Source organism: Ochlerotatus camptorhynchus, unplaced genomic scaffold, assembly GCF_037179485.1.
Source record: "Ochlerotatus camptorhynchus isolate MF236.1 unplaced genomic scaffold, CSIRO-AGI_Acam_v1.1 ptg000577l, whole genome shotgun sequence".
Taxonomy (NCBI): domain Eukaryota; kingdom Metazoa; phylum Arthropoda; class Insecta; order Diptera; family Culicidae; genus Ochlerotatus; species Ochlerotatus camptorhynchus.
In genome coordinates, this window is record NW_027041058.1 from 2178871 (window position 1) to 2194379 (window position 15509).

Below are 15509 nucleotides of genomic sequence, written 5' to 3' on the forward strand. Positions count from 1 at the left end.
CGGACATTCTTGATCGGGATATAATACGAGGCTAATACCGGTTGCCTACTTTCACACACACGCCACCAAGAGCTTTGGCAAACTCTTTTCCACTCGTTAACAGCGAAAAAATCACTACAGCAAGGGGAAAAACAGTCCCTCAAGGTCAAGTGATCAATGTGTAACGCATTATCTCCTGACGGAGGAATCCCCCTTCATCGTCGTCCGTTACCGAGATTGTCGCGTTTTACAATAGTGCAATGATCGCGCTAGCGTGGTCAAAACCTGCATCCTACAGATTCGCAGTCCATGACAGACTTGTTTAGTTTACAAAGAACCAGCTTTTTTGGTGGTTTCTGATTAGTTCGTATTCCTGCCGCATAGGTGTCACTCGAATCTATCTTTGGTACGGATTAACCTACAAGGATGGTTTCTTTGGCAAAGTTGTGCACTTTACAGTTTTGAGAAATGATGTCGAGAACATCAAAGATCTCAGACTCACTGAAGGTGAGATATCGGATTCCATATTTCCAAGCAAATATGTTTACGAATTGTCATTAGAATACGTAAGACTGTTTCAGAAAAAGTGGGAAATACAGTTCCCATCAATAGGAGTATTTTTGGAATCGGGGTGACGTCTAGAGATTTTAAATCGATATATGACGCCATTTCGGAATCAAATATGGTGGCTACCGGTTTAAGAAAAATATCTAGAGGCCGAAAATCGATATCCAACCTTTTAAATTTGTCGAACCTCTTAACGGAATCCCTTTATGAAGAGCTTTGAGTGTGTTGGTTTATTTTCTTTAAATTCCGTTATAATTGCTTATCTTTTGACAGATACGCGTATTTCGTCTACTACTTGCAGACTTCATTAGTGCCAAGTACTCAACACCACTGTACTGGTAAACCAACGATATCCAACGCTATTTTGAAATCCAAGTTGGCGGTTTCCGGTTTCAGAAAAAGTGGGAAATCCTGTCAAATACCTACACTTTGAATGCTTTATTTTGAAATCGCAAGGATAAATCGGATTGAGGATGACGCGGGAAGTGGCGGGTGTGTAAAATTTTGATGTTTTGTGTTCATATGATAATAAGAGTCCTGTGTTTTAGGGTTTTACAATGCCCTCAAAGGCAGACCAGAAACCGTGATGTGATGTAACGTATGTTTTTTTTTTAATAATTACTTTATTTGTACAGGCTCAATCGAATAAACTTTACAGAGCCGAGTCATCATTTTCGTTATACATTATTGATGTCTTATATTATATATAAGTTAAAGGAGCTGGACCGGATACTCGCGGTTGTCTCGAGGTTAGTGGAGATTTACAATTTTTTTTGGATGGGAAAAGGGAGAGGGAGGTTTGAAATGTGGTTTACGATACAAATATTTAATTAATCCTAAAACATGAACTAATTTCTATTCATCTTGAAAACAAACATAAAAAAAACCCACGCGTACAAAATACAAACTAAACACAAGGTTAATAAAACTCACAATCTAATGTTAATATTCTTAAAGTAAACATATATGAGTTTCATAAACTCTAGATCGCGTCTAGCCAAAATATCCCGAACTGGAACATTAGGTTGTCTACCTCTACCGAAGGGAATCGTACAGTTCAGATCTGACTCCGCGATGCTCAGCACAAGACCAAATAATGTGATCTGCGTCCTGGTAACCTTGTCCACATTCACAGAGACTGCTGTCCTTCAGCCCAACACGGAACAAGTGAGCGTTTAACGAATATTGATTGGACATGAGGCGAGACATCATACGAATGAAGTCTCGACCTACATCCAACCCAGCAAACATTGAGCGCTGAATAAGAGCTTATTCAGGCAAAAATATGCTTCTTCAGCTAATTAATAGCTTATTCAGCTTTAATCAGCTCAAATTGTTTGTTGGGAACCCCTTGAACCAAGAACTCTTCGACACCTTAGGGATGATCGAATATAGCCATCGTCCCAAACTCCCTTCACTCCACTTATTCTGCCAGCTGACGAGTGACTGTTGACGATAAATGAAGAAAAATTCATCGTAGGCGATTTGTCGATCGTAAATATCGCCTTCCATAGCACCCACCTTAGCAAGTGAGTCAGCCATCTCATTGCCCGGAATCGAGTAATGAGATGGGACCCATGCAAAGGTGATGACAAAAGATCTTAAAGATAAAGCACTTAAAAGCTCTCGTATTTTCATGAGAAAATACGAGGAGTGCTTTACCGGCCTCATAGAGTGAATAACCTCGACAGAACTGAGACTATCCGTAAAAATAAAATAATGATCTGGTGCAAGTGAGGCGATCGTTTCTAGCGTATAATGTATTGCCGCCAGCTCAGAAACATATACGGAACAAGGAGCTTGAAGCATTCGAGAGGCGCTATGAAATTCGTTAAAAATACCAAAACCAGCGGACGACTCTATTAGTGATCCATCTGTGAAGAACGATCTTGCGGAATCAACTTGGCCAAACTTTGCAGTGTATAATGACGGAACAATCATGGAACGATGATGTTCTGGGATTCCGCGAATCTCTTGCGTCATAGATAAATCAAAACTGACTGAATTGCCGAAGTCGGAGAAGCATACACGATGAGGATTATGCTGTGAAGGGCTGACATCCTGTGTTATGTACACGTAGTACAATGTCATAAACGAGTTTGAGGGTTGAGCTCAAGAAGCTTCTCAAAGTTTTCGATTACCAGTGGGTTCATAACTTCACAACGGGTGAGGAGCCTGAAGGATAATTCCGAATACCGATCAGAGAGAGGCAACATGCCCGCTAACACTTCGAGACTCATCGCATGAGTCGAGTGCATGCATCCTAACGCGATACGTAGACAACGATACTGGATCCGTTCCAGTTTGATGATGTGCGTTTTAGCCGCCGACTGGAAGCAAAAACTACCGTACTCTAAAACCGATAAAATCGTTGTCCGGTACAACGTTAGAAGATCTTGCGGATGGGCTCCCCACCACGTTCCGGTAATTGTTCGGAGAAAATTGATCCTTTGTTGGCATTTTCGCCTCAGATACTCAATGTGGGATCTCCAGGTGCATTTTGAATCGAACCAGACCCCAAGATATTTGAAAGACATAGAATGTTGAAGCTTTGGTTGTGCTGGGCTATGCTTCCTAGAAAAAAACGACCAACTCAGTTTTCTCCGTGGAGAATTCGATACCTAGCTGAATAGCCCAAGTAGACAAATTGTCTAAGGTATCCTGTAAGGGTCCTTGCAGGTCGACCCCTTTGGGCCCTGTCATAGACACTACTCCGTCATCTGCAAGTTGTCTCAACGTGTAGTTGTCATTTAGACAATTGTCAATTTCTCTGACGTAGAAATTATACAAAAGGGGGCTTAAACATGAGCCCTGGGGGAGACCCATGTAACTAAATCGAGAAGCTGTAGAGTTTCCATGAGAAAAGCTCATATGTTTCTCTGACAGCAAATTGTACAAAAAGTTATTTATTAATGGAGAAAGGCCACAAGCGTGGAGTTTGTCTGAAAGGACTTCAATCGATACTGAATCAAAAGCCCCCTTGATATCCAAGAAAACAGAAGCCATTTGCTCTTTTTTAGCAAAAGCCAACTGAATTTCTGTGGAAAGCAACGCGAGACAGTCGTTCGTTCCCTTGCACCTACGGAATCCAAATTGAGTATCTGAGAGTAGGTGGTTCGTCTCAACCCATTTGTCCAAGCGAAAAAGGATCATTTTCTCCAACAATTTTCGAATGCACGATAACATCGCGATGGGACGATACGAGTTATGATCTGAAGCGGGTTTTCCAGGCTTTTTAATGGCTATAACTCTCACTTGCCTCCAATCATCCGGAACAATATTGAGCTCCAGGAACTGACAAAACAAGTTCAACATGCGCCTCTTAGCGACGTCTGGGAGGTTCTTCAACAAGTTGAACTTGATTCTATCAGCCCCCGGAGCCGAATTGCCACACGAAAGGAGCGCGAGTGAGAGTTCCAGCATTGAAAAAGGCTGGCTGATCTCGTCTACCGAATTCGTCGTTTCGCGAGGAATTATCTGTGCCGGCACGGAATCAGGACATACTTTTCGCGCAGACTTGAGAATCCAACGATCTGAGTACTCCTCGCTCTCGTTGTTCGAAGACCGGTTACGCATCCTTCGCGCCGCGTTCCAAAGCGTATTCATCGACGTTTCGCGCGATAATCCGTCCACGAATTGCCACCAGTATCCGCGTTTCTTGGCTTTGATGAGGCTCTTGAGTTCGCGTTCAAGAGCCGAGTACGCTTCGAAATACACGGGTGTTCCACGTTTCCGGAAAAGCTTAAACGCGTCGGACTTTTTACGATAAACCTCAGTGCATTGGTGGTCCCACCAAGGGGAAGGAGGTTTCCTACGCAAAGACGTTCCAGGAACTCGCCGAGTTTGAGCTCGAAGCGCGCTGTCCAAGATCAGATTGGAGAGGAAGTTATATTCCTCCAACGGTGGAAGCCCTTCTACCGACGACACGGCTTCCTCTATCGCGGTCTTGAACGTTGTCCAATCGATATTACGGGTGAGGTCGTACGCGACGTTAACGGATTCCGACGGATTGAACCCACTGGCAATTGAAATTTTGATCGGCAAGTGATCACTACCGTGGGGATCCTGGATCACATTCCACGTGCAATCCAACGATAATGAGTTAGAGCAAAGTGTGAGGTCTAATTTACTTCCATTTGAGGATGGACCAGCCAAACGTGTTACTTCTCCATTGTTAAGAATTGTCATATTGAAGTTATCACAGAGGTCATATATAAAAGTAGAACGGTTGTCATCATACAGTTCCCCCCAGTACAGGCAGGAATTCAAATCTCCCATAATCAACCGTGGAGCAGGAAGTACTGAACATATATCTGAAAGTTGTTTTCGATTAACAACGGCTCTAGGAGGAATATAAACAGAAGCAATACATAGGCTCTTACCTTTAATAATAGCCTGACATGCGACAACTTCAATACCTGTAAATTGTGGAAGATTCACTCTATAGAAGGAATGGCACTTTTTGATCCCCAAAAGTACCCCTCCTCCACGCGAATCCTCACGATCCAGTCGAATAATGTTAAAATCATAAAAAGGAAGATCTATATCTGAAGAGAGCCAAGTTTCACAAAGAGCAAATGCATCACAATCATTATTGTGAACTAAAAACTTAAAAGAGTCTAATTTAGGAATAAGACTTCGACAATTCCACTGTAGAATAGTGATCAAATCCCCGACCTCGTTTGGAAAATTATCCATCGAAGAAAATGATTGCTGCAATGAGGGGCCACTTCAATGTCAATTGCTTCAAGAGGGTCTTCACAGTAGGAAGCATTGCCAGAACAATGCTTTTGAGAGGATCAGAAATATTCAGGTACTTGAGAATATCGTCCACAATTTTATCAAATGAGAACAACCCAGATGAAGAAGGGGCTTCTGTTCTTAAAAATGGGACATCAGGGGTTTTGGATGTCCCCGGGAGAGGTGGAAAATCCTGTGTATAGTCAGTTCTTCTGAATCCAGGAGAAGTAGAAACTTCCTTTTTTCCACCACTCCTTGATTTGGGCAAGCTGATTTGGGGTTCTTCATTCTCAACTTTCCGCGAACGGATGCGTTTTCGTTTCCGTGCTGAAAAACAGAAAGAAGTTCCCTCCTCAGCCAAGTCAGAGTCAGTCTCGTCATCTGACAAAAGAGAAAAGGGATTTTTGTCGTTGGTCGATGGCGTGGCCGTCTTAAGCATTTCTGCAAAAGACTGCCGGGAACGTTCCTTAAGTGAGCGTTGTAATTTCTCCCCGCGTTGTTTGTACACCGGGCATGACGAGATACCATGAGGAGTTCCCTTACAGTACACGCATTTTGGTGCGGTAGCTGCACAGGTGTCATCCCCATGCTTCTCTCCGCATTTGGAACAGCGTGCCTTGCTGCCACAGTGGGAGGCCGTATGTCCCAACTGCTTACAGTTTTGGCAGTTCATGACCCGGGGAACGAACAAACGCACAGGTAGTCGAAGTTTTCCCAGCTCGATGTAGTGAGGAAGGGCTGAACCAGAAAAGGTCACACGGAACGAGTCTGTGGGGGTAAAACTCTTTTTACCCTCACTGACAGATACTGAGCCCAGTTTTTGGACATCCAGTATCTTCACCGGAGGAAGCAAACGGTTCTTGAAACGGCCAACCGCCTGCTTCTCCAAGATCTCGGGGGTCAGACTCGCTTCGGTGACCACACCTTCGATCTCCACATCACGAGCTGGGATGTAAACTCTGTACTCGAGCGTGAAGAGCTGGGAGGCAGCAATCTCGTTAGCCTGCTTCAGGTTAGAGACGGAGACACGAAGTTTATTGTGCCTAACCTTCGTGATTTCAGTCACGGCCGAGTATCGCTTCGTCAGATCATTAGTAATTTGCATTACATTCAAAGGTTTGTTTCTGGGCTGAAAGTAGACAACCCATGGGCCAGTCGAGTCATCTGGATAGGCTCGCGATCGGGGGTTTATCTGAGCCTGTCCTTTGCCAGACTGAGACGATGAACCAGGGATGACATCATCTTTCTTCTGAGATGACGTACGTTTTCGACCCTTCTTGCCATCGCGTGGCAAAGTGGTGTCATCTTCCGACAAAACGTCCATTTCGTCTTGCGACAAAATGTCCAGAAGCGAAAAAAGCTCTACCACTGAAACGATACTCACTCGGACACAATACACAAAAAAAAACTACAAACACAGAACACAAACTTAAAATTTAACTGTGGGCGAAAGTGAGAAACAAGAACAAAAACTTATCTGATAATCCTATACTACTACCACCGAGCGTTTAAACAGCAGCAGCGGAGCGACGCGCAGCGTGGATGATCTTCGATCAGCGTGTGCGGGCGGTCTTCGTAGGTGTGTGCTTATGTGAGGGTCGGCACTCAGCTGAACACACGATGATAGATGAGCGGTGTAAATGCGGAGGCAAATGCTGACACTCGACGAAGATGATCCGTGTGCAGGTATGCGTTACCACGCACCGATGCACTATGGGCAAAAATGGGTCCAAAATTACCCAAAATTCAATATCTCAACAGCACGCTAAATTCCGGCCATGAAAAACGACTTTTCCGAAGGGAAATCGTCCGCGGAATCGATTGCACGTGGTCCCATAGACCGGAGAGCCTTGTAGGTATTTGTTTTGGACCATTTTACCCCATTTTCCCCTACTTTTTGGAGGAAATGTTTTTTTCACAGCTCTATTTTTCGTAAAACATAAGCACTTTATGCATGGTTTTAGAATACTATGTCTTTAAACAACAGTTCATGAGATATTAGGGGAATACGGGGTACACTTATAAGGGAGCAAGGGGTAAAAGTGAACCCTCGCTAAATTTATTTTAATTCATATAAATGTTGAACGATGCGATTGTTTGAATGACCCCAAAGGTTGCCTGCAATAATAAGATTTTTTTTTTTCGAAATTTTAAGGTTAATTGGGGTTAAATAAGTTTTAATTTACTGCTAACTGTTTTTAAAGAGTTTTCACTTTTTTTGTCTGTATACAGCAAAACGATATAGTGGTTCTCAGAATTTTGTAAAAATTGGTAGTTTTGTTCCTTATCGCAACATATTAGACCCATATTTTGTATTTTGTCATTAGGGTGACTATTTATATATTAGAGCCAGAGCTGGTAAATATCACGGCCGTCATGTGACGATGAGAAAACAGGTCCTCTCACTATCACGAGACGAAACTACCTATCATTAGCTTTCTTGTCATTTTTCAATGATCAAGCACTCATGAGAATTATTCTTATGCGGTTTTGACATCAATATTTCTAACTGATTTAGATGAATTTAAGCAAACAATCGCATGTAATCGGTAGAGTGTCGGTAGAGTGAATAAATTATTAAGATTTCCTCGGTACAAGTAACTTTAATAGCATTAAATGAGCTAGTAATTACGATGATAGCAACACTGTCACGTTCTGTCATGACAAAAAATTCGATGAGATTTTGAAGAAAATCTCTATCATCGTTTTCTCATCCAATGATAGTGACAGAAGTATCTCTGTAAATATCGCGTGAGATCTTTCATTGAAAATGACATTTGCCAGCTCTGATTAGAGCGGTAAAAAAAAAATTTTTTTTTCGATTTTTTTCAAAAATTTATGTTTTTTGAACTGTTTAGCTGATGACGGAACTCAAAATACCAAATGAAAGTTAATTCAAATTTATTTTCAGAAAAAATATTATGATATTTAAAAGAATTGATTTTGTATTAAAAAAACATTGATTGTATTTTCACATTGACCCCTTACTCCCCTATACAGTGTACCCCGTATTCCTCTAATATCTCATGAACTGTTTTTTAAAGACATAGTATTCTAAAACCATGCATAAAGTGCCTATGTTTTACGAAAAATATAGCTGTGAAAAAAACATTTCCTCCAAAAAGTTGGGGAAAATGGGGTAAAATTATCCAAAACACATACCTGCAAGGCTCTCCGGTCTATGGGACTACGTGCAATCGATTCCCCGGACAATTTCCCTTCGGAAAAGTTGTTTTTCATGGCCGGAATTCAGCGTGCTGTTGAGATATTGAATTTTGGGTAATTTTGGACCCATTTTTGCCCATAGTGCGATGGTGCGCAAAATAGTTGGCGAATTGGCAATCGCAAAAACAATTTTCCTTCCGATGATGCCGAAAACATACTTTCTTCTCAGAAAAAACTCACTTTTAGTTAATTATTTAGCTGGGAACTCTAAGCGAGAAAAAACTGACAATTTAAATCAAGCGAATAGCGAGAAAACTTCCAAAATAGCGGAGCGCGAACTAAGTCGACCGTACTTCTTGCTAGGACGCAGTGGAGATGTAACGTATGTGATATAAAGGATGATGAATATGACTTCTGTAGTTTTGTTTTGTGTGAGATGCAGTATTATTTAAATTAAGGGTACTAAGGGGGTCTGAATATCTGCCTCTTTCCTCTAGAGCCCACCCTAGAACCTACATTTCGGATTTAAATCTATAAGTGAACCGTGGGTAGATCACCTTTTTGTGGTACGTTACCACCGATCTACCACCGATTCATAGTCCTGACAACTTTAAACTTGGGGAACAGGATTTTTCAGTAATCAGTGAATGATCTTTAAACAAGGAAAACATTTTTTAGATATGATGACAAAAATGTATGATACATTTCAAAACATGTGAGATTTGGATAGGTTCTATTATTTTGACAATGTACTGTACATTAGGCTTTTAATTTTGGTCCTGTACAAATGACGAAAACACCTTTTTTGAGTAAGTTTTCTTCGTATGCCAATATCTAACCACCGACAAACTGACATGCCACTGGAACATTTCGTTTGTGCGCAATTCGATTTGTCAAATGAGTGATCTGTCCAACAGGCGATCAGATCTGTCAAACGAGGTGAGACACAAACCAAGTCAACATAAATTTTACGTGTGTTCGTGTCCTTGCTCATGATATGTCGCGATTGGATAAGTAGATGGCGGTAGTGTTTAAAGTATTTTAAATATGGCTTTTTGAACAAAATTTTGAAAGTACACTGAAGTCTTTTTTACACGGTTATTTTTTTACGCGGTTTTTTTTTACACGGTTATTTTTACACGGTTTTCCACGATTAACACGGTACGTTTTTAACGATTTCTCGACAACGATACAACCTATCGACTTGATTCCAATCACATTATCCGTTTCAAGCTATAGGTAATCGAATAACATACTTAAAAAAAATCTCAATTTTTGGTGTAAATACAGAAATTTTTAAAATATGTCTGTATGCACCATATCATGCTTGAATTACAAATGGCATCAAAATCCGATTTTTTTAAAACATTTAAGCATGCGAAAAATCAAAATCTCGTAGGTTTTTTTTACACGGTTTTTTTTTACACGGTTTTTTTTACACGGTACGTATCCCCCGTGTAAAAAAAGACCTGAGTGTAGCTTCTATGAGCTGTCACGTCGGTTCGTCGGTGGTCTCACTTTAAGTGAGTCACAGGTCTTTGATGTTTTCGATAACATTTCTCAAAACTATAAAATACACAACATTGCCAAAGAAACCATCCTACTAGGACCTTCCGTTTAAAAGCTAGATTCGAGCGCCACCTATGCGGCAGGAATACGAACTAATCAGAAAACTCCAACAGCTGAGCCTTGATAAACTGAGCAACTTTATCGAAGACTGAAAATCTGTAGAATGCATACCAACATCGCTTGAGGTTTTGAGCACGCTACCGATTTCACTGCTCCACTGTGCGTATCTCCACTAACAAGCCTGCATTCTTCTTTAGTGCACGGTCGGACTCAATTTCGTCGAAAGGGGATTCACTTAAAAGTGAGTTGAATTGTCCGGGATTTCCCAGGATAAACTTCTTGAATATGGGGAAAATAGATAGAGGTTTCACTCAGTCTAATGGATACTCCTAGACTAAGTATAATTTCCATAATTTTCCTCATATTGGAAAAGTTTTTCCTAGTTTTCCACGGCTGTTGGCTTTCCGGCAAGTTAAATTCCCTTTGAGTAAATTGACCGACCGTGTAAACCGATTCTGAACTTTCAATGTAAGTTTACAACCTTGCATTGAGCTATTTTCATGCTGACACCATTACGTCGAATTTGTCCACCAAGGGAGAAAAGTATGCCAAACATTTTCTGCTAGGGTGGTGGGGGTAAAATGGGCCACCGAACGAAATTGTCGTTGTTTATGGGAAAAGTACGTGTATTCTGAGTATTTAGTGAGATATAATGTTAGTTCAACTTATGTTCTTTGATATCAAATTTAGATATTAACTAAGAGATTTAAGTGTCTACCTTTTCAAACTAAAACCAAAAACGCTTTCTTGATAAATTTTATCAAGTACGGGTGGGGGAAAAATGGGCATTAAATCGTTATGTTAGTATGAGATAGTGGATAACTAGGTAGGCTATGATTTCGCATACCCCGTTTGTTGACAGCTTGCAACAGGGCATTTGGATTCAAGCTGTTGAACAGGTAAGTCGAGCAACTAATTGCGTCGCAGGTGATTTTCCTGCAATTCCTATTGGACGATTTTCAGTGAGTATTGTATAGTGCAGTAGCTTGAAGTGATGTCTTAGCAGGTTAATGGTTTATTTGAAATACGCGCATTACATTACAAAAAGGCCTCATAGATAGAAGGTACAGTTCGTGCTATCACTTTTACAAGACTTGTAACCCATAGATCTGTCAATTTTACTCCGTCGGTCAACATATTTTTAAATGTTTGCGATTGGACAATTTTAATCCAATTCTTAACATCTTAAGATGAGAACTTATTGCCGAGGACCTACAATTTTTAAACTGGGTAGTGGTTATAACAGTTTTTACATGTTTTGCACGTAACATTCTTCGAAATTGTAAAAATTACACCAGAACGTTGTTTTTAGGATGGTTTCACATTGTTTCTTTTTTCATCATTTGATAGATTTAGAAAATAACTTTTATGTAGTTCGTTTATTTGGAAGGCTCAATCGCGTTAGCTTTACGGAGTCGATAATTCACTGTTCATTGTTTGAAACAAAATTAACTTATTTCTATGTCTAGTAGGAGTTGGACCGACTGGGTCGCGACTTAGAAAATCGCATAATGTTCCGATTGTCATGAAATAAGCTACACATTTTACCCCGCCTGCCCATTTAACCCCCACCTCCCCTACCAGCATTTCCCACCAAAAGAAGACGTGACTTGGAGTGGAAAAATAATAGCAGATTTTCATAACTCACTACCGGATGCGACATCCTTTCGCCCCCTCCTAACTCCCTCCCGTGGGACGATTACTTCTTTGTCGCGCGCAAAGTGAGATTTAAACGAACTAATGTGGCGTCGCCGTTGTTAATCGAATTGAAATCTTCATTCGTGGGCATTTTTCTTTTCTTTGCAGCGCGCTTCGGTAATAAATTGATTGCTTTGTTGCTTCACACCTAAATACTACAGCGCGATGAGTGGTGGAGGGAATTCCGATTCAATTAGCGAGAGATTTTCTTTATTATTTTTAATTTCAAATGCAAATTGAACGTCCTTTTGCTGTGCGTGTTTCGACGCCGGCTGTGGGAAATTAATAAAATGTACAATGGGCACAAGTCTCGCTGTGGCCATCAGTTGTTTGTGAATTAATTGCTCCATTATGATAATGAAACTCGCAGGGGTATTGAAATGCTACTGCACGACTCCTGGGATCGTGTTCTGGGATAATTAGTTGAGTTGAATGCTTACAGATGAGATGTTTCAATTCGAATGGGAATTATGTCCATCATGTGGAAAATCGACTTAATCGAACTTCACTTTCATTCTACTTCACCTGCCCCCACCGATCGACCGTTCTAATAATCGGGTGCCCCAATTCCAGACAACAAAACGATTATTAAACTGTTTACTCTGTCCCGGTCCGTCGACACGGGTACCGCACCCCGAACATCGCACTTGCCAGCTCGGCGATGCGATGCGAGGTGCCGCAAAGCCGATAATCCCAATTAGCACATCATTTAGCGTTGTCGTCGGTGTACCTAGTTTAATTTTCCACCGTTTGAGTATCATAAATTATCAATCGCCGACAATCGGCTGCAGTGTTTGTGGCTGTGGAGGTGTGATAAAGTCACGTACCCCCATACCCAGAGGCTTCCTAGTAATAATTCATGCCGCACTGAATCAGTTATTCGGCTTTCTCCGCCTCGCTTGGTTCTGGATGGTAAATGGAGTCATTGATGGTTCACCTAAATATGGCGTGATTTTTCTTCATTCATTTGAACGTCTATGAATGGTAATTATCTATTGTTGCAGGGGTAGTGTGGTGCATGGAAATTTAGTTTTGACTAATACCAAAGTGGGCGTGAAATTTCAGGCTGTGAATAAATGAAGGAACTACAAGTTTTGGGCTGATGAGGAACTGTTTTGAGATCGATTCAACGATGACTGCCTCAATGATGACTTGATTTTTGAAGGCATGCATGTTCTTTTTGTATCCCTTTTTGTTTCAAGGCGAAAATGTCATTCCGCTCACAGTGAATCATTTTAGTGACTTCCTGTCTTCTGCAATGTTTGTGGGATAAAAAAACGCCATCTTTTGGTTGACAAATAACTGTACTAATCTTGTACTAAACTTCTATTCAAAATTTATATGTTTAATACAGTGAACTCTCCATAACTCGATATTGAAGGGATAATCGAGTTAAAGAATTATCGATTTGAAGAAACAATCCCATAAGAAATCACCATCTCAGTAGCCATGAAATTCATTTTTACTATGGTTCTATTACTTGATATCGAGTTAATGGACATCGAGTCGTGGAGAGTCATTTTAAAAAGCTAGTGTCTTCGAGAAGTTTTAAGTAGTACTTGTCCTAATAAAAACCATAGTCAAGTGAAATATTTGTTTTTTACCTTTAAAAAAATCATTATCTTGAAAACTAAGGCCGCCGCGATTTGGACGTCTTGGTAAGAGTTTTATGTTTTTGACAAATAAACAACTTCGTGGAAGACACCAACTCTTCGAAATGAATTAATAAAAAGATACACTTCAAAGCAGTTTACTTACTTTTTAAGCCCAACAACATTTTGCAAGACACGAAGTTACTAAAATAATTTATTTTTGAGTAATTTTGTTCCGCTAGAATGGACGGAAACTTTGGCAGTTACGATTGTGCTCAAGGTCTTTTACATAATCGATAAGCAGTTGATTGGCCTATACTTTGATAGGTCTGCCATATTGCTAACATCGGAGAGCGGGAAAGAGGTACCTCGGGCGGCGAATTCTGGTAGTGTGTGAGTTCATAATCAGAATCTGGTCACTTCCCTGGGCCCATCCGGAATATGTAGAAGATGAATGCACGGATAGACATTCCCTTATACCTTTTGGCAAATTTCTATGGCTGATTATTCATAAAATGTATAAGTCAACTAATAGAGTGTTTCAGAGTTTTATGAAAAAAAGTCAAAGTCTGGAATTTCAAACGCTATCCGGATCAGAAACACCCTGCCGAATTTTTAAGTCATTTGGTTCACCTCGCTCAAAGGGCTTGAAATTTGTAAGGGGAAAATCGACAAATGTAGTGGGAAACGAGCCACTTTCACATTCGCGGCTCTAGGTGGCGCTGTAGTTGGTCGATTTTCTTCGTGTAAAAAATTTAGAACCCTTGGAGTATTGGAAATATCTTGGCTCAAGACCGGATGCGAATCCGAGCTACCCCCGAAAAGTTATTAGCGTTTCAAATGAACACCACCTGCCTTACTTTTGAAGAGGGCCTAACGCGCTTTGTTCGGTTTTTATTTTTACGAACAGGCATATGAATCGCAATGTTTTCATGGGTAGAACTTTTTTGTTTCTTGAAATGAAGTAATGTATTAGCTGGTCATTGGCTCCGAGTGGTCACCAGATGCTCCGCCGGAAGAGACCCGAACATCTGTAAAATTGATTGCTGTGTAAAATTTAACAAAGTAGGCCTTGATTTGGTCTGATACTATATGGAATGGCAAAATGGTGAATTTTGATATATTAGCCAGTCTTAGCTTCTAAGTGGACACCGGATGGCTCACTGGAAGAACTGGAACATCCGTAAAATTTATTGCTTCGTAAATTTGATCAAAGTATGCTTAGATTTGTTGTGATACTATAAGGAATGTAGTAAAATTATGATTTTTTTATATATTAGCTGGTCGTTGGCTCCAAGTGGTCACCAGATGGCCGGAAGTTCCAGAACAATTGATTGCTACATAAATTTCATCAAATGACTTGTATCTGTAACTATATGGAATGTAGTGGATGGTAATTTTTTGTTTTATTAATGTCGGTAATTGGTTCTGAGTGGTCACCAAATGACCCGCCGGAAGACCCGGAAGATCCGTAAAATTGATTGCTGTGTAAATTTTATCAATGTATACATTGCTATATTTACAGGGGCCTGCCTAGTCAGTAAAGGCATGGTAAAACCAAGCTGGAGGCAGCTGGTTCGATTCCCAGTCTGGTCGAGGAAATATTTCAGGTTGGATTTTTTCAAACTTCCCTGGGTTCCCTGGTTGGCTTAGTAAACTCTCAACTAATAACCATAAGCCACGCATGGTTGCATCACCATTATCAAATGGATATTGGTATTACATATGCTTTTCCAATATATTTATTTAGTATTGAGTTTAATTTTGTTATTAAATTTGTAGGAATAGTTAGACAACTCTCACCACCGCTCACCGCCGCCGTTGATTGTTTCTTTTGGAATTCCGTGTGCTTTATCTCTCTAATGCTTCATATTTCTTCATTCAGAACCACTGCTAGTTTCCCCAATGTCTTCTATGTTATTTCTGATGTGTTCCACGACATTTCAACGTAAGTCTATTATCTTTGTATGTTGATCTTGAGTTAAAAGTTGCGTCTTATAAAACTGTAACGCCAGCGCGGAAAATAGACAGTGCCCATCTCCGGGTATTTTCTTAACGATCATCACTCCATTGTCATATCGCATGTGCTCCATTTTGCTGCTCTCCTTTCACTTTTACTTTGTTGACTCCATTGTACCG